The sequence below is a fragment of the Neopelma chrysocephalum genome, unplaced genomic scaffold (assembly GCF_003984885.1).
Source record: "Neopelma chrysocephalum unplaced genomic scaffold, ASM398488v2 Primary Assembly neopelma1_68, whole genome shotgun sequence".
NCBI classification, from domain to species: domain Eukaryota; kingdom Metazoa; phylum Chordata; class Aves; order Passeriformes; family Pipridae; genus Neopelma; species Neopelma chrysocephalum.
Window position 1 is genome coordinate 7,405,579 of NW_020897727.1, and position 9,833 is coordinate 7,415,411.

The following is a 9,833-nucleotide window of genomic DNA, read 5'->3' on the forward strand; positions in this document are numbered from 1 at the left end:
GGTGTAACAGGAGTAATTATATTTGAGGAGTCCGCGGCCTCCGCGGAGCGCGGAGGGGCCGCGCAGCGCCCGACCCGGCCCCGCAAACCTTCGGGCGATAATTCCCCGTCTCGGTGCAGACTCAAAAAGGACCTTTTTGTGGCTTTTTGCGGCTTCCGCGGAGTCCTGGTTACTCATTTCCCCGCGCGGAAATATTTCAAATGAGGATATTGAAACGAAGAAGGAGGAAAACCGGAGGTGATTTTTATTTTTATCTTTTAATTCTTCTTATTATTTCATTTTTTGCCCTCCAAGAAGAAAGCGAAAGGCGGTGTTTGACAGCTCTTTGCCTCTCACTCGTAGTCAAAGGAGTGTGGCTGCAGGGATGGAGCCCGCGGCTCCTTGTCTCTCCTCCTCCATCCCGGGGGGACACGGGCATTTTCCAAGCCGCGCATCCTTGTGGAATCTCCGAGGGCTACAATAGCGGCCGCGGCTGGGAGAGCACTAAAAGTTCCTGCGGGGAACCCCGCGGGAAAAAAAAATAAAAGTTAATAAAGTTTAAGAAAATTCTAAAAATTAACAAACAGGAATAAAAAGAATAAAAATCAAGCAGATTAACTCCTGCACCATCTCTGTCCTGCTCTGGGCAGCGATAAAATCCGTGTCTGAAAAATAGGTATTTTCCTGCTAAATTTGGGAGTATTTGGTATAATTGTGGATACTACAGTATACAGGAATTTTGTGCCTTAATTTGTGGGCCAATATGTCTCTATCAATGCTCATACTATGGTTATGAATGCATACAAAAAATAGATGCAGGCGAATTAATCTGATTACTTGGATATGTATTTCTGTCTTTATATAGGGACATTTAGCAACTGCACACTAATTAGCCCAGCTCCGTGTAATCAGTTTAATTAAAAGCAAAGGGTTTTTTGCTGGAAACAACAACCAACAAATTTGAAATATTATTTTAATTAAGGCGGGCGGGAATAGCTTTATTATTGGTCGAGGCCTTTCTCACGGTGGGGTTTTTTGTCGTTGTTTTGTGGGATTTTTTTGAGAAGGGTTGTGGGGTTTCGAGGTGTTGGGGGCTTTTTATTGTTGTTGTTGTTTGGGTGGTTTTTTTTTTTAATCTCTTTTTAGATATCTTTAAGATACTGATAATCTACCTGCAGTATTCCTTGGTTTTCCCTGTTTTTATACCTTTCTGAGTTGATCCTTCCCTCCATCGCTGTCTGTCGCTGTTGGAGGTGGGCACAATGTTACCATCCTTTTTAAATACAAGCCAAAAACAGAGGGGTTTTTGCCCCTGAAGCAAATATCTGAACTAGGTGTGGCTGAGATAAAGGTCCAGGGTTAGGAGTTCAGTCTCTGCCAAGTGGTTCTTCTTTCCTTGAAATCTCACTGTCACTCCTAAGCTTCATTTTCATCCTTTGGATTAATATTGGACTCACTCATTGGCACATAGAGCTGATGCCAGGCTGGAAGGGGCAGAGAGGCACCTTGCAAGCCTCAGGCCCAGCTCAAAGAGGTTTGGTATCTGGTCCCCAACAAAGGTTGACATGATTCATTTTATTCCCTCCCGTCGTTTTCCAAACCTGGAAAAACAGAACCATCACATACCGTGGACGCCACATATTCCTCAAGCCAGTGAGCGCAGTCTAAACAGACAGCTCTCCATCTCAGACACCCACATCAGGGAGCAGAGCCTGAAACCCCACAGTCTCCTGCCCCCAGTCCTTCATCTGCACAAGACCAGCTTGATTTTTCCCAGCGTATATGTCCCATGGGGTGGCAAATCCCGAGCTGCTGCCACAAGCGGTGCCTTTGTACAAGCTCCAGGAGCAGCTGAGCTCTGGGAGGAGGTGAGGAGGAAGAAACTTGCTCAGAGAGGCTGTGGGAGCCCTGTAAGAGGAGATGAGCCACGGGCTTGCTCAGAAATGTGGTATTTGCTCCTCTAACAGTCCAGATCTGGCCGTGCTCAGCTGCTGTGGCTCAGCTCACAGATCTGCTCCCCGCTCCTTGTCACCCACGTCCCAGTCTGTAGGTGACACAACACGGTTTTCTTTGGGGTTTTGGCATTTCTACTGTAGGAAATAGTTTCTCACCATGGGTGCCCTGTGCAGGCCCAAGAGTTTTCTACAGCGATGACATTTCAGAGCATGACAAGAAGCAGGGCCTGGTGTCTCCAGCTGGGTTTGATTCCAGATTTCCCCCTGGATCAGGGGACATGGGGGTCCCCAGGTGTGCTGTGCCCTGAGCCGTGCCCTGCCATGGCAGGGATCCTCATGGTGAGGCACTTCCCTCTGATCCTTCCAGGATGCTTCTCCCCATCCTTGCAAGGCCACCATGGATCTGGAACTCCACGTTTACCTCTGTCACCTGCCCGTGTGTCCCCAGGGGTGTTTATGTCCCTAAGGAACACGGTCCTCTTTGGGGGCAGGACTTGAGGAACTGTGGGATGCTGCAGGGATACCAGGGTAGGGAGATGCCCTGCAGAGCCCCTGGAAAAGGAGATATGGGGCTGGGTCTGTTGTTGGAGTGGGACACAATTTTGGGAGGGCCCATGGGCACGATCTGAGGCCCTTTTTGGGAGGCAGCATGGAGGCAGGAATGTCATGGAGGGGTCTCCTGGGGAAGGGGGATTTGAAGGTATCCGGGGGGATTGGAGGGATCGCGGAGGTTGGAGGCATTTAGGGGAGTTCGGAGACATCCCGGAAGGACTGGAGGGATCTCCAGAGGGAGATTGGAGGGATCCGGGGAGGGAGTTTGGAGGGATCCCGGGGAGATTGGAGGGCTCCTGAGAGGGGGGTTTGGAGGGATCCCAAGAGGGGGGTTTGGAGGGACGCCCAGAGGGGGGATTGGAGGGATCCCGGGGCGGGTTTTGGAGGGATCCCGGGGCGGGTTTTGGAGGGATCCCGGGGTACCCTGGCCGGGGGGGGCGGGACCGTTCCCTTGGCGGCAGCACCATCTGGCGGCAACAAACCGGCACCGCCCGCACCTCGTCCCCGCTCCCGCCCGGCCGCGAGTTTCCCCAAAATTTGGGATTAAAGCCCGGTCGGTTCGGGTGGTTTTGGACCTTTTCTCCACGGGGTGGGTGTTAAAAGTTTGCTTTCTTTCTTTAATTAATGTATTTTTAAATATTTGTTTTTTGTATTTTTATTACTTTTATCTCTTCTTAAAGTTTATTTAGTTCGGTTTTAATTTTCCCTTCTGGCATCTGGAGCTCTGAAGGGGAACATCCCTTTATCCCATCTTCAGATCTATTGGCTGTTGTATACACTGGGTGGAACTCCTTTATGGTATATTTGTGGATCAGATCTGTTCCCCACCCAGGTGGGAGAGATTGGAACACTTGGCATGGGATAGAATGGAGTATCCCATGGATACAGATACCTGGCACATGATGCTCTTCGATGGGGTTGGTTATCCAGATCTGCAGAAAACTCAGTACCTTAGAGACTTAACTGGTGGGAACAAACACCTGGAATCTTAAATGGGTATTTGGAATACCAGGTGATGAGTTTGGTACCAAGATCTTAGCAGGTTAAAGGCTTAGATCCATAATAAGTAGGTGCCTGATTTCTCCCTCAAACCCAAGAAATTTGGGACCTATGTCCTCAGGGGATCTGGGAAACAGTTCTTGTCACTTTTGCAAAGGGGAATTTAATTTCTGTGTCACTGAAATGTTTCTGGGTGACCACAACTGAACATTTGTTTCCTTTCCAAGTATATTTACAAGTGTAACTGCTGCCTGATGCTGTGCAGGAAAAGGCAGCACTGGGACGCTCCTGTGGGCTTTGCATTTCACATCTCTGCCAAAAAATCTTTGTCATGTGGAGTCATCCTCAGGGAGAAAACACCCGATGCAGGTGGGCTGGCTAAAGGACCCCCCCTGAGGAGCAGGAGATGCCCCCAGTGCCAGCAGCTCTGTGGTTGTCAGCTGATGTTATTCATAGAAACAATTATCAGATTGGCTCAAGAAGTGAGGAAAGGCATGTGGGTCTGTTGTTTTCTTAAGCAACTTTCCCTGTCAGAATTCATCTTGTCCAGTAAGAAATTAAAATCAGATTATTAATATTAGTGGTTGGACTCAATGATCTTAGAGGTCTTTTCCAATCTAAATGATCCTATGATTTTGTTAATAAAGAAAGGCAACAGAAGGAATAAATCTTATTATTACTGAGCTTCTTGGTTGGAGATCTGTTTGCACAGGCTTGTAAAAAGCTCTTTGAGACCAATTCCCAGTATCACAGGTTGCCCAGAGAAGCTGTGGCTGCCCCATCCCTGGAATTATTCAAGGCCAGGTTGGACAGGGCTTGGAGCAACCTGGTCTAGTGGAAGGTGGTGGAATGAGATGAACTTTAAGATCCCTTCCAACCCAATCCATTCCAGGATTCTATAATCACAGGTTGCTCTGATCTGTCAAACTTCTAATAAATATTTCAACTCCAACCTTAAAGTGAGCTAAATTTTTGCAAGGGAGATGCAGATCCTTTGGGAAATTTCACTGAGGTGAATCACTGTGTCAAAACCATGGAGTTCCTTTTCTCAGACACTTCTCACAGGTCCTCTGAGAGCTCCCAAGAGGCCTGCAGGCCACTGGCACGAGCATCAGAGAGCAAATGACAATTCCAGAGGTCAGACAACCTCAGTTCAATCATGGAAAGAGGTGTGGGGACACTGGCAGTGCCACTTGACTTCAGTAGTTCTTATGCTGGTGTGAACATGAGCCTGAGCACAGATGTTTCTTTATTTAAAGCAGCAGGAGTTAAAAACCCCAGAATGGCACAGAAAGTGTAGTTCTGTGGCTCAGCTCAGCTTCAGGCTAATTACTGAAAAAATAAGCAAACACACCTGGGAAAGCAAGATGACATGGCCTGGAAAGTTTTGCAGGGACTTAAGAGTACCAAGAGTTCACCTGGAGCAGAACTTGCTGCAACAATTGTGCTCCTCTGTGGTGGTAAAGAAAAGCCACTGCAGACCAGCAACCACCTCCTTCAGAGATAGAAACGCCACACTCTGGAGCCTAAGCAGTGCAGGTGCCTGGAAACACTCTGAAAACACCATATCCCTCTGGAAAAATATAAGTATTACTCTTGTCTGAACAATTATGCACTCAAAAATACTAAGGAGTGGCAGCAATGGATACGGCAACGCTTAGAAATGTAGCAGTTTTTGCCTCAGTTCATGAATGTTTCACTTCTTTCCCTGCCCTTTTTTTGATCCCATCTAACAGTCCTGTATGTTTGTTTTATTCCTCAAAGAGAGAAACTCACCCTGGTTTAGCTCCACATGTTCCTGAGTGGGATGGGTGGACCACAACACCCCTGTGGGACTTGTGAGACCTCCGGAGGTGGCATGTTTTGGAAAAAGTATCTCCTTTTCCGTTTTGTGTCTTGTCTCACAGAGCAAGAGCTGTGGCTTGTCCCTGACCTGGAGAGAGTCCTTGTTGGGTGTTAGGTGCTGGGTTCCTTGACTGGAAAGCTCTGGAACGGGAGGACCTGCAGGATTAAAAGCTCCCCAGAGGCTCTGGCTGGTGTGTGGAGGCAGAGTGACCACAATGCCAAAGGTCTCCATTGGGACATCCAAGTCCAAACAACTACCATGCTACGGGGTTTGGTTGGGTTTGTTTTTTTTTGTTTTTTTTTTTTTTTTGAGAGCTCCTGATGAGTTTCTGGCCTGTTTTCTTGTTGTCTTCCAAAGTGGTGGGAATTACCAGTTGCATCCAGTCTATCAGGAGCCATCTCCGCCGTCCTTGCTTTCCCATCTGTAAAACGTGGATGTTACTGGGGCCACAGCAAAGATTGACTAGATAGATCCATATCCTGAACTCATTTCTCCCAGGGACTTCAGTGGGATGCCCAGCCCAGAACAATGGCAGGATACACGACCCTAAACATTTCTGCAGTGCTTTGAAAGATGAAAAGCAGTGACTTTTCTACCTATGTCAGTGGAGGGGCAGGGAAACGCTTCATGATGTTTATAGCAGACATCACGGACATTACACATGGAAACATGGGAAATGGGGCACTTTTCTTGCAGGGAGATAATCTTTAATAGATGGCAACTAGGAAATAAAAGCATTTGGTACACAACAGCCTGCCCCTGACTGAGGGGTGTTTGCCCGAGGAACTTGGCCACAGCCACAGATGTTTCCTCCAGGGCCAGAAGTGCTGCAAGGGGCTGTTCCTCCTGAGGAACCGGAATGAGAGAAATCCCTGCACATGCTTTTCCTCCCTCTCCTCGCCCCTGTGGAGAAAAACACAGCCCCAGTGCTAGATTTTTCAATGGAGACATTCCCCTAAAAACCATTTGTTTCTCCCTTTGGAGCAGTAGAAGATGATGAAATAAAAAAACACATTAAAAAAAGGCATGACTTGAAGACAGTGTTTAACCATCCCTTTTCTGACATATTTTATTGGTGTCCTCAGATAATGGGATAAGGCCTCTGTCCTTACAGCCCTGGAGGGGATCAGGGACCGATGTGGAGATGCTGGAGGGGCTGATGGGGACCTGGATGTGACTCAGGAAAGGCTCTATTCCCTTCCCACCCTGATGGTGAAATTATTTTGCCCTGTTTTCCTCCATGGACACAAACAGTCTCTGACTCCTGTCACTCAGAGAAGACTACACAGCAACACAGCTTGTTTACTCGCTGTTGTCTTCGTGGATTGAAGCTGTGTGGCCTTGTCCCTCTTCCAGGAAATGCATGGACAGAGCTGTGTGAAGGAAAACCCTCCTGCCTGTACAGTTTGCAGTGCTGAGTGGCAACGAGCCACCTCGCTTTTATTGTTAGCAGATCACAATGTTGCCTCACTGCTCTGTGCCACACACCACGCTGTGACTAACATCATCCAACAAAAGAAAATCCCCTCCAAAGTGACCATGTCCTCCAGCCTGGTGGAGCTGGTAGAGGCTCCATTCATCCCACACTGTTTTACTTCCTCATCCTCTCCGAGAAGAAGGGCAGAATAGCCCTGGGAAGGTCATGTCTGTGATGTGACACCTCGGGTGGTCGCTGTTGGATCCCACCACACCCTCCCAGCTCCAGGAGAGCCGAGCTGGGCTCACTCACACCAGGACCAGCCCCTGGAACTGCTCAGCATCTTCCCCCACTGAACCCTCCAAACCAGGGGCTGCAGCAGCAGCAACATCCCAACTTGTTTGTGCCATGAAAGGAGCTGGAAAGAATGTGCTGAACCACATGACAGGCGAGGACATCAGAGAATAGAGAGAGCTCGTTTTTAATTGCTTCTGAACAAAGTTGGCTCAGGAAAGTATTTCCCATTGTACTGCTGAACTTTTCTTCTCATCACACAGCAGTGAGACGCAGGCTGTGCTGCTGCTGAACCAAGGCTGTGTTAGGGATCACTTCACTCCCTATTAGAAGCAGACTAGACATCTATCACCAGCATTTCAGGCTTTTCTGCAGCATCCAGGCATTTTTTTGCCACTGTTGATGTTTTTATCATGAGTCTTAAGCAGCAAAACTGGGCCAGTATCCACCTGAATGAGGCACATTTTATATCTATGTAGGCACAGCCAAGGTCAACCTACAGCAGGGCCACAGCTACAGCAGGCACAGAATGAAGAATTATGACTTAATATTCTCATCTTTAAACCCTGTTAATTCAGACAGTCCATTCCTCAGGGCACGGACTTTATGGTTTGATTGTTGGTATCTTGCACAGTCTTGGCCCGGGCCAAAGTAAAACATAAGCAGGCTTCAGTTCCTCGAGTTTTATTATGAGACCAGAGTCCAAGGATTCAATAAAATCTATTGCATTTCAGAGTTTTGTGAACTTAAACATGAGTCCCTTCTGACTTTTCCCTAACTGATGCCTTCCTGAGCATGCAGAGAGCCTGGAACAATAGATCTAAGAGATGCAGAGTGCCCCATTCACTTTTTCTGCAGGATCTGCTGTTTCCTCAAGGAGGAACTTGGGTCAGCCCACAAGAAGAAATCCACATCACACAGCTGAAGACACCAGAAGGCTGTGTAGGCCTGTGCCTTGGGCATTCTTGTGTTATTTCATTAAATAGCAATTTGGTGTCCTGCACTGCAATGCCTTTTAGCTGAAGATGAGCAACTGCCCAAACAGTAGGAAGAGCCCCATCCTTGCCCCTGCTTCCCTGGCTCTCCCAGGCAGAAACTGCACTGACTTCAGAGTGGGACTTAATGACTTTAGGATGGCAAAGCCTGTCTTGACATTTATGAATAACCTGAATCAAAAGTAAAAGGATCACAGAATCATTATTCCACTCCATTCAAAACGCTAATGATGGAGCGTGAGCTTAACCTTACAGTAATTAGTTTTCTTCTCTGAGCCTAAATAGAGTTCATAGAATCATAAAAGTTGGAAAAGCCCTCCCAGCCCTTTGAGTCCAACCTGTGACCGATCCCCACCTTGTCACCCAGCCCAGAGCACTGAGTGCCACGTCCAGTCATTCCTTGGACACCTCCAGGGATGGGGACTCCACCCGCCCTCGGGCAGCCACTTCCAACGCCTGACCACCCTTTCCATGAATAAATTCTTCCTGATGTCCAATCTGCTGCATACCTGTCTAGTTAATATCTCCTCCATAGTGTGGTTTGGGGTTTAACTGCCAATTGGGAAAGTAACAGGGTATTAGGTAAGTCCTGTGAGATGTGGCCTCAAAATACAGGACAGAAAAAAGTGACAGGCTGGAAGAAAAACAGATCTGTTCCTCTGGATACGGACCCAGCACTGCTCACCTGTGGGGCTAACCCAGAACCACAACTGCAAACAGAAAAACATCCAGACATGTTTGTCCAAACAAAACCTGCCCTTGACTGCACCCAATGCTGACAAGGAAAGCAAGCAAACATAACACATTTACAAAGCACATAAACATACCTGCACTGAACCTACAGATGTTAAGAAGAGAAATAAGGGAGAGGATGTAATTCCCACAAATTTGACCAGAACAGGCTGGTTCCATCTGTAACACAACAGGGGAAGTTTGAGATGCTGAAGTTTTCCTTGGCAGAGTAACTGGCTTTTAACTGCTAAGGTCACCTGGACATCTTCACCAAAGCAAGAAGCCTCACAGAGTGAAAAGGCACATCCAATGATCACATTACTTAATTTGCCATCATTTGGAAGGGGCAGGCAGTGATGCATAATTAGCTTTTTGCTTTTCCTTCCTCTGCTTTCGAAGCTCATGATGTGGTGGGTGTGTTTTAGTAGTAACACAACCCCTGACTCTCCCTCTTGACGTGCATGGGCACTAAAACGAGACACCGAGGGCTCTGCAGTGCTGATGTTCCAATTCAGACTAAGTGATACTGGAAATCATTTTGAGCTGGACAAAGAACATTTCAGAGCACTGAACGATTTATTTTTTTCCAGAAACCTTTCTTTTGTTGCCCTTAAAAGAAGTTCATAGAATGGTTTGGGTTGGAAGGGACCTTGAAGATCATCCAGTTCCAATCCCCTGCCACAGGCAGGGACACCTTCCACTAGACCAGGTTGCTCAGAGCTCCATTCAAACTGGCCTGGAACAATTCCAGGGATGGGGCAGCCACAGCTTCTCTGGGCAACCTGTGCCAAGGCCTCACCACCCTCACAGAGAAGAATTTCTCCCTAATATCTAATCTGAACCTACTCTTTGCTAGTTTGAAGCCATTCCCCCTTGCCCTGTCACTCTAGGCCCTCGTAAATAGTCCCTGTCCCTCTGGAGCAGGAGTTATATTCCATTTGGAAGGCCATAATCAGGTCACCCTGAAGCTTCTCTTTTCCAGGCTGCACTATTGCAATTCTCTCAGCCTTTCCTCACAGCAGAGATGCTCCACCCCTCTGATCATCTTGGTGCCTCCTCTGGAC